Raw genomic sequence first — 10,241 nt, 5'->3', positions numbered from 1 at the left:
CTTGAACAGCTTACTTTTTATTTTCCTATAATGCTACCACTGCCAAAAAGGAAAAACAAATAGGTAATTTTGTAGTGTCTCATTTAGTATTTCTTGATAACTAGTGTTCAAGTTTTGTTAGTTTTACTGTATACTTTTGTGAGTAACATTTATTTATTAGGAGCCTGTAGAAGCCAAAAGAAAAAGAAAATTCATAAAAGCCTGGCTTGGAGGAAACCACTTTTCACTTGCTTTCATTTTTAATTTTATGATATTAACAGCTATGTTGTTTCTTTTTTTTTTAAGCGTTTTTACTTATTTTTTTAGAGAGAGGGCATGTGAGGAGGGGTGAGAAGGGGCAGAGAGAGAGAGAGAATCTTAAGCAGGCTCTGCACTGGGCACGCTCGATCTCACAACCCTGAGGTCGTGACCCGAGTGGCAGTCAAGAGATGCTTATAGGACTGCGCTACCCAGGTGCCCCAGCTATGTTGTTTATTGCCTGTTTTCCCCCATGTAGGTATTAATTGAACTCTTGCTATATTCCTTGTTAATATTTAGCCCCAGAAGGAAGAGATGAACAATTTATATATGTATTTTATTCTGAAGAATAACACTCATTTAAATTAATTCTGTAACAAGCCAGTAACAGCAACTAGGTTGTCTTTTCTCACTGTAATCGTAGAGTATTTTGCTCCTTGTCACAATTTGGTACCAGTAGCCCCAGGTAACCATAAAGCCAAAGGGTCAGTTAAGAAACTGAGAGTGTGGGGTACCTGGCTGGCTCAGTCAGTAGAGCATATGACTCTGACTCAGGATTGTGAGTTCAAGCCATGCATTGAGTGTAGAGATTGCTTAAAAAAAAAAGGGTGAAGCAGCATAGTGTAGAAACCACTCGGAAATATTAATGAGATTGTCACTGTTACACTCGTGTTACTGAAGAACAGTTCCGTTATTATATAATCCAATATAAATAGTCTTCCCAAATGTAGTCTGATTCAGATGAGCAGCCAAATTCTCAAGAGACTGCTATAGGTGGAGTCTGTGTGGTCCGGCAGAATACTTTCAGGAACCCACCTACCTGTGATTGCTATATAATTTAATAGTGGAGATTTAGAAGCCACAGAATTAATGTCCAGGCCAAGAATATTGTGAATTACTGTTTTTTTTTTTAAATCGAACACTGCCACAGTATGAACAAAACTAGTCTCATGAAAGCATTGCCAGCAGCCTAATATGTCCTTTAGATTTCTATAGATTAGGTTTGACATTATGGCAGATGTGCTGATCTTGTATAAACTACCACATTTTATTGTACTTAGTGTTGCTCGGGTATATGTTAGAGTGGATTTTATTTTTTTGGTTGTTTTTTAAATTACTATTGATGATAACAGGTGTTCATACCACATGGGGTGTTACTGACTTTTGTATTATGGGAAAATAGTTTTTAGTACTGTTTAGTACTAAGAATCACTTGAATTAAAATTTTTGTATCTGGCAAGTAGAGTAGTGCTTTCAATTTGAAAAGTTTTTGAAGATTGGGAAAGAAAGGTATAATGTCTTCGTATCTTGATTTATTTAAAAACTACTTCAAAGAACTTAGGTAAATACTGATTTCTTATAAATCAAGCACTTAATTTTGAATACCCTGGCAGTGTTCGCTCTCTTTATAGGTTTTTATATATCCATTTAGAGGGAGAGAGAGCATGCGTGAGCGGGGACTGAGGGAGAGAGAGAGAATCTCAAGTAGACTCTGCACTGAGTGGGAGCCCGACATGGGGCTTAACCCACAACCTTGAGATCACAACCTGAGCCAAAATCAAGAGTCAGCTGCCTAACCGACTGAGCTACCCAGGTGCCCTAGTGTTGGCTCTCTTTAAAGGAGCTCACGGCGAGTCCTTTTGCTAATAAAAACACTTAGGAATAGACTTGTTGTGAGGCAATGAGGAGTGGAGGCTCTCCCTCTTTAACTTTAGGCATCTGTACTTGGCTGGCTCAGTTGAGCATGCGACTCTTGATCTTGGGGTCCTGAGTTTGAGCCCCATGTTGGGCATGGAATTTACTTAAAAATAAAAAACAATAACAAAAAACCCCAGTTAATCATAACTTTAAAAATGTGAACTTTTCAAAGCCTCTATTATTTAATCTCTAAAACAGATATGATATTTAATGAGTTACTAATTCTTTGGAGAAAAATAACACATAGTTTGAATTTAGATATGATTTCCTAATGACATTGTTAGGTTAACTATTCAAGTTTTTGATAAATTTATTACTCTATCTTGAGAACTTTGACCATATATTTTTCTCACACATCCTTTCTTTCCTTTGCCTTCACTCCTTTTAAAAAAATTCTGTTTGCCTTACCATCTTCTTTTTTTATACTTTCCCCTAGTTTTTTCTCCTTTCCGTTCCTCTTTTATTTTTTGCCTCTTCTGTTCCAGCTCTTCCTTTAATTTTACCTATACTTTGTTCAAAAAGAAGCGCAGCTATTAGTGGTAGGACCAATGCCAGCTGCCTTTTTTATTAAATGAGATTCTGGAAGTACCTTCTGCTTTGGCCACTGTTGCTTTTTTGCCAAGGTGAAGTCCCCGTGCCATTTCAGAGTAGCTGAACAAGTTCAAGTAATGACTGTAGCTTCTGCTATCTTTCTGAAACCACAGGATTCAGCAGCCAGGATGCTTACAAATGGGATTGCTATAAATACGATGAATTCAGCAGCTAAACTTGGAACAGTCATGTCTTTTCTGTTATATAGATAGAGATTTATACCACTTTTCTGAAAGAGAGTCTTTAAAATCTGTTTAAGTGAGGTTTTAAAAATTATTTTGTCTTTTTTGGAGGGGGGGTTCCTTTGTTTTTAGAGGCAAGTGCTTTGAACTATTAGCTTTATGTTATCTAAATATTACTTATTTATAATATTTATACCACCTACTTTCAGAAGGATTTGAGGCAGTATATTGCCCATATATTTCAGCTGTTTCTAATTTTCTGTTGCAAAACAGTATTTTTTGGAGAAGAGTTACAGTGTTACGGTACACATCTCTAAGTCTTTCTAGAGTGTATTTGGTGTCCCTGTGCTTCGTGCTTACAGTGACACAGAGGTCAGTTGAAATGTTCCTAATTACACCATAGGATTGAATCTAGGCCCTCAGGTAAGAAAAAAATAATTTTTTTACCTTTGAATTCTGAGACCATTTTCGGTTGCTGCAAATGTTGCTATATTAAGTTTTATTTTAAACTAACATTCAGTAAGGAATGCAACCAGAGAAGAGCTGCTAAACTGTGCCATTATTTGAGAAACTATTGCAATATAATAACAACTCCTTCTTTCTATGAAGTTTTACTAGATGGGAAAAAATTCCAAAGCTGTAACATTGCAATCTTATTCTTTTTATTTTTTTTTTTATTTTTTATTTTTTATTTTTTTATTTTATTTTTTTTTAATGATTTTTTATTATATTATGTTAGTCACCATACAGTACATCCCCGGTTTTCGATGTAAGGCTCGATGATTCATTAGTTGTGTATAACACCCAGTGCACCATGCAATATGTGCCCTCCTTACTACCCATCACCGGTCTATCCCATTCCCCCACCCCCCTCCCCTCTGTAGCCCTCAGTTTGTTTCTCATAGTCCATAGTCTCTCATGTTTCATTCCCCCTTCTGATTACCCCCCCTTTCTTTATCCCTTTCTTCCCCTACTGATCATTCTAGTTCTTATGTTCCATAGATGAGAGAAATCATATGATAGTTGTCTTTCTCTGTTTGACTTATTTCACTAAGCATTATCTCCTCCAGTGCCGTCCATGTTGTAGCAAATGTTGAGAACTCATTCTTTCTGGCAATCTTATTCTTTTTATCTAGAAAAATAAAATAGAATATTAGGCTTCAGACCCAACTGTGCAAATTACATTTGCTTTCCAGCTTTTACTACCTCTGTGTCATAATTTTAACACATAACATATAACTCCTGTCTCTTAGGCAGTTACCATATGGTGTTTATGTCAGACTGGATATATTTATCTAATTTTGTGAGATTCTTTTTTAGCTCCCAACACAGTTCTTGAAAGTAATACTGCTGTTGTTACACTTTCTCCTTACAATTTTTATGTTGTTGAGATGTATCAGTTATATATTATAATCATGAAAGTCTCTTGGCCTCAAACCCAAGTTTTCTTTGTGGCCTAGGATAGATTTTTCACAAAAACTGCATAGTTATAGCTGTGATTACATAGATTTTTAATTTGCTTTACAGTTATCACTCAGCACGATTCTAGGTTTTTAATTATGTTCCAGCACTACTGGTTTTCTCAGTGTAACTTAAAATCATAACCACTTTGACAATTTGCTTTCAGATCTGATAAATTATTCATTTTTTTCTTTAATATATTTTGTTTGCTTTCTCATCCCCATAAGGTTCAACACGTTAGAGACAACCCACATAATTGGCTCTGGTTAAAGACTTCATAAGTAATGATTCAAATATGTTTAGGATGGTTTATATATATAGTCAAGTTGGAAGAACTTTTACAAAATGGAAGAGTAGGGACGTGTTTTGAGAGCTTTGTTGAAACTATTAATATGTAAAATAAAAATTAAAAGAATATACAATCAGAAGAACATTATGAAGTATCTCTCAGCTGTTTGGAAAGAAAGTAGATTTAGAACTTCGTATAAAAATTCTAGGTCAAGTAAAAAACAATCCTCATGTGGATTATGCCCTTTTAATCAGGTATTTTGTTTTATAAGCATTCCTATTTATTTTTAATTTAGTGAGGCTAATATTGCATAAAGGCTGAAGTGACTTGCCTAGAGTCACACAGTTAGTCTGTGCATTAGCATGTGTTGCTTCAAAAGCAGTTTTTTTCCTACTACAGCATGCTAGTTTCACATCTTAAAAAAATTTTCTCCGTTAAAGTTCAAGGCTTACTAAAATAAGTCTAAAATACTCTTCGGACGGTTATTTCTATGAATAGGCATTCGGACATAACAAAGAACTTCAAGTACTGTAAAACAAGATTTGTCTAATGGCTGTGACCTCCAGAGCTGTGTTGGGTTTTTGTTATTGGTCCAGGACAGTTTAAAATATCTGACTGATTTGTAGTTTGTTTTAAGAGGTTATATTTTAAGCAGTAGCGTAGTGACGACGAGCCCTGAGTCGGGGGTCAGATTTTCTAAGTTCAAATCCCAGCTCTGTGTGACCTCAGGGAAGTTAATTAATCTGTTTTGGTTTTCTCATCTGTAAATTGGATTTAATAGTAGTGTTTAACTCATAAGAGATGTTTATTAGGATTTAAAAAGGAGTGTTGTAAAGCACTGTCCCTAGCACCTAGGTTGATGTTACGCAAATAAAATACACTTTTGATACACGTCATCCAAGACCCGAGCAGAAAACCTTCTCACAAGACCGCTTTTTTACCTCTTATTGGACAACCACTGTGTGTTTATTACGAACTACTGTATGCTCATAACTGTCCTTTCTATATGCACAGGTCACTAGGAGCTCTTAGGTACTTATAGCTACTTGAGGAAACCATATACATAAAATAATACAAGACTATATAAAGTACTCGTGTCCTTGATATTTTAGTTTCCATTATTTGTTAGGCATTCTATTAGTCTCTGTTCTCATGGAATTTAGTTTTGAAGGAAATACAGATCTTTAACAAGTGTGCAAAGTACTGTGAAAGACAACTACAGAGATCTATGGGATCACAAAGTAGGGAACCTTGGCCTAGCCATCGTGGCTTAGGGTATTCTTGCTGCTAGTATTCAAAACAAAAACCAGTTTTAAAAAAATGAACCGGCTTGATGGTAGAGATAGGATTTTCAATGGGCCTTGATGGGTGGGTAGATTTTTGCATGGGTCCAAAGGATCTTGGATGGTATTTCAGGTAAAAACAATGTAAGCAAGGCGTACTGTGAAATATGAGGTACATTTTCAGTGTGTTGTGTGGAACAAGGTTGACTATAGGGGACTGAGGCCCATTGATGAAATTCTTTTGAGAGCCAAGCAGACTAGATTTCAGATGGCAGGAGCTTGGAGTGATTATTTTTGGGAGTAAATTATGAAACTAAGGAAGATAAACTTGCAGTTATAAGCAGGATAGAGTCGAAGGAATATAGAGCAGGGAAAGCGGAGGTAAAAACTGCTGCAATTTTCCTGCTGTGTGATCATGATGAAGGATTGGTAAGTTGAGTGCAGTCACACTGGGAAAGCCTAAGATTCTGTATATTATGGCTGGAGCAAAGATTGTTGATAAGAGTATGCCATATCTGGATGAGTACATTGGTATCAGCACTGTCAAAAACAGTTTAATTGTGGAAAAGAATTGGGTGCAGCTGAAGTAGTATAGCGACTAAATTTAGTTGGAAACTTCATTGCTCTAATGTATCTGTATACTATAGACCAAACAACTGAAAATTTGAATTTGAAAATATGTACTATTATGACAGATGACACTCGCTGTGAATGTAGGATAATGGGGTCCAGTGTGCACTGAATGAAAAGTGGAGGGTGATGCCATGGCAGCCCAATCATTGTTTATCGGGACAGGGTGGTACGAATCATAATGAAACTATTAGTAAAGTTTCTGCAGACCTTCTGGTAAGCATCGTGATGCATAGTCAAATTTCTGCTTTTGTCAAGTAACGCATTTAATTGCAGGTGTGTTCTATATACACACAAAACCAAACACATATACAGAAATGCACACATAAAATTCAGAAATAAATTTTATTAATTGGAAATATTTCACAGTGACATCCCAGGGAAGCTACCTTTAGTAGTTGCTTTAAAATGCTTACAATAAGCGTTAACATTGAGCTCTGTTAGTGGACAATCAGGTGTATTCTATTTTTTGAATTTGCATATTACACACAAATGTAACTTATTTCGAATTATGTCAGGTAGGGCTTGTAATTTGAAAACTTGTTAGGGAAATTGTGTCCCATCACTAATACTATACAGAACAGAAACGAAAAGACAGTGTTACGTAATCTTTACTTTGCAAGGAGACTCTTGGTCGTAAGAAACTTTTATTCAAAATTATACTGTGGTTTTGGGGGGGGGGGAATCTTACTCTTTAAAAAAGAAATTATACACGAACGTCCTTTATGCACTGTTATCGTATTTTAGAGTCTGGACCTTAGACCTGTTGCCACCATTAAAGGACCAAACTGCGCAGAAGTCAGTCCCACGTCTGAACACAGTCTTCAATTCCTCCATTCCTTACTTTTGTTACGTGTAGTCTGTATTTGCAGAAGCGTGATGACTAACAGGGTTACCAGATTTAACAGATAAAAATAAATGACGCCCAGGTGAATTTGAATTCCAAATAATTTTTTTAAAGTACAAACACTAACAATTACTTAAATTTGTTTGCCTGAAATTCGAATTTAACCGGACGTTCTGTATTACATAGGGCAAACTCTGCTTACTTCATCTTTAAGATGATTTGTTAACTTCTTACAGAAATCTCTGTATGTGAGGCAAAAAGTAACTTCCCTGGACCAACAGCAAATAAGGATCAAGGCAGGAGGCCTTCTCCCAAACTTGGCCTTTAAAAAAAAAAAAAAGACAACCCACCCAGAAGTCCCAGGAGCCTGCGCATTAAAGCGAGCTGTGCAGCAGCTTTCCCGCCGGTTTTCTGCGAAATGCAGCACAGTGGGTACCCGCAGGGTGGAGCGCAAATGGCCGTGTCCTTGCGGGATAGGAAAGGAGGTGCCGGAAACTTTGAACTCTGGCCAGAGTACAACGTGTCCACTTAGACGGCGGTAAGTGCCGCCATTTTCTTTGCGGGCAAAGACCGGGAGAAGTTAGGGGCTCCACTTTACCCCGTTAAGCTCACTTGGGGGGGCACGGCTCATGGCCTCAGCACTTTGGTGACGTGGAATTGGGGTCCCCCTTTTGGGGGCTGATTTCTAGTGACACGTCGAAACTTGCCAAGGCGGGGAAACGGGACGCCGCCTCTGTCCCGGATGTAAGATGGCGGCGCGGGGGGCGGCCTGGCGGGGCGGTCACGTGGTGGGGAGTAGCGCGCGAGCCTCCTTAAGTGATCTCTATGGTTCGTCCGGACGCACAGGAGCAGCAGAGCGCGAGACGGGCCGTGTGTCCTCGCGCGCACCGACCTACCGCCGCTGCCACCCGGCCCGCCGCCCGGCTTGGTTTCAGTTTTATGGGGCTTTTGTTTTATTCTCGCCTCCTGTAGAGGTGTACGGGATTTCCCCTAAGGGTGCTGGGGAACGGGTGGCCTCGGGACTTCCGGGCTGTGATTAGGTTTCTTATCACGGTGCGGGAGCGGGTGTCCTCCTCTGCGGGAAGCGCCCGAGGCGTTCGCCCGAGCGGAGAGCCGGCCCGGCGCCGGGTGCAGGGAGCGTGGCGGCGGCGGGGGCCCAGGCGCCTGGCCCGGCCTCCGCCCAGCCCCCACCGCGGATTCGGGGCGGGGAGGGCGGCGGGCGGCGCAACCCGGAGACGTGGCGGGAGCGCGGCGGGGACAGCCCGTAGCTCCTGGCGGGCGTCGGGCAGGGAGCGGGAGCGCGACTCGCTGCCTCAGGGACCATCCTGATTGCGCTGGCGTCTGGCTGCGCTTTTGCCGCCCATTTCCTGCGCTAGAGTGGCCCAGGGGACGCGCTCCCCTCGGAACAGTGGAGGAAGCGGCTGCCTCCGCCAAGAGCCCTCCGCACCTCTTCTTTTAGCAGAGCGGTCGGCCACGGACAGGACGCGCGGCCCGGGCGTCGGCGCCGCCTCTGCCTCTGGTCGCCGGCGCTCTCGGGGCACGCCCGCCGCGGCCGAGCGGCGCGGCGCTGGGCGGGGTCTTCGGGCGCGGCGGGGAAGGGCCGGGGCGCCAGCCCGACGTCGCGGCGGAGGAAGGACGGAGGAGAGCCGCGGCCGCTTCGCTCGCCCTCGGCTTGGTCCGCTGCCTCCCCGACACCATGGCCCTGGCTGAGGTAGTAGTTTGTGCTGTTGGTCGGGTTGTGACATTGCCCGCTGTGGAGATAACTGCGCAAGCTACTGCCTTGCTAGTGCTGGTGATGCTCAGCGCCGCGGCGGAGGACAATGGCTGGGAATCCCCTTTGTTTTCCGGGGCGCGGGGATCGCCCGCGGAGCCCCGGCGCGCGGCCGCCGCGGAAACCGTTAGTTCTGCGTGGTGCTGGAGGGAGGAAGGAATTGCGGGGAGAGGGGCGGACGGGCGCGTTTTTTAGAGCTGGGAAAAAGCTCAGCCTTGGATTCGCTCTTTAGAAGGAAGGAGTGAAATTGTGTAAGATGTTAACATAACTTTTCCGCTCTCTCTCTCTCTCTTTTTTTTAATGCTTCTTATAGCATTTGGTGCGAGATTTAGTGTTTACTTGTTTTACTTCATTCTTTAGCTGTAGGTCAGAGTGGAGTGAACTGCCCTGTTGGGCAGAACGGGCATTGGGGGCAGAATAGTAGACCCGTTAATTATAAAGTTTATGCCTTAACATTTTGAATCTGGTTTTTTGATATATTCCTTCAGTAAATTTAAGAGTTTTGAAAATGTAAACCTAAAGCAATTTAAAGTTTCTCTTTAAACTTTGTTTGCAACTCTTTGAGAAGATTGAATTTATGGTTTACTATTGAGATTTTTTTTTAACGTGCGAGACAAATAAATTTTTTCTACAGTGTGCTGTGGCTTTTTTTCCTTTTAGTTTAACAATGGGGGCTACAATTTTGCTGGTGTGGTGGGGTTCTGTTTAGTTGGGTTTTCTCTGTTGTTTTTTTTTTTTCGAATCTCATACTTTTTAGTTTATGTCATTGCATTTTACTATGGGAGGAAAGGATCTTGGTAGGAATTGAGAGGATGGTTTCTAGATACTTCGGGTTTAAAGTTTAATAATGTCCATTCGTGTGAAGTAGAACCACTCCAAATACGAAACACAGTATATATAAAGAAAATGTAATTTGGATTAGTGGTGAAATTACTTGATATTTTAAATACCCTGAAGTTGGGTGGAAAAGAAGGTAATTGTTAAAATTTTAATTTCACTGAGCTAAATCAGTGGGAAATTTTAGTACTTTCCTTAAAAATACTGGTTTTGGTTTTTTTTAGAATCAGCTTTGAATATGACATAATCAGCTTAATGGGGGGGAGGCAATTCTTAAAAAAGGGTCATATAAGAAGAAAAAAAATTTAGACCAACTGCATCCTTTTTGTTCCCTTCAATACGAGTTTGATACTTGTGTAATTTAACAGTGATCTAATAAGTGTTCCTTAGTTTGGTTTAAGCTTTGAGAGATAAC

General features: G+C 40.8%; 1 long non-coding RNA gene across 2 annotated transcripts in view; it reads left to right on the top strand.

The window, feature by feature from the left end:
- Positions 1 to 3,546: 3,546 nt before the first annotated feature.
- LOC130544508 (uncharacterized) overlaps positions 3,547 to 10,241 on the top strand; it is a 39,326-nt gene continuing 32,631 nt past the window's right edge. Inside the window, exon 1 of one of the 2 annotated variants that reach the window (XR_008960832.1) lies at positions 3,547 to 7,756. This is a non-coding gene — a long non-coding RNA (uncharacterized LOC130544508). The remainder of the gene's footprint in view (positions 7,757 to 10,241) is intronic. The other variant, XR_008960833.1, reaches the window with a different exon arrangement.

The sequence above is a fragment of the Ursus arctos genome, unplaced genomic scaffold, assembly GCF_023065955.2.
Source record: "Ursus arctos isolate Adak ecotype North America unplaced genomic scaffold, UrsArc2.0 scaffold_21, whole genome shotgun sequence".
NCBI lineage: Eukaryota > Metazoa > Chordata > Mammalia > Carnivora > Ursidae > Ursus > Ursus arctos.
The sequence above is the reverse complement of the archived record's forward strand: the minus strand, read 5'-3'. Positions and strand labels throughout refer to the sequence as shown.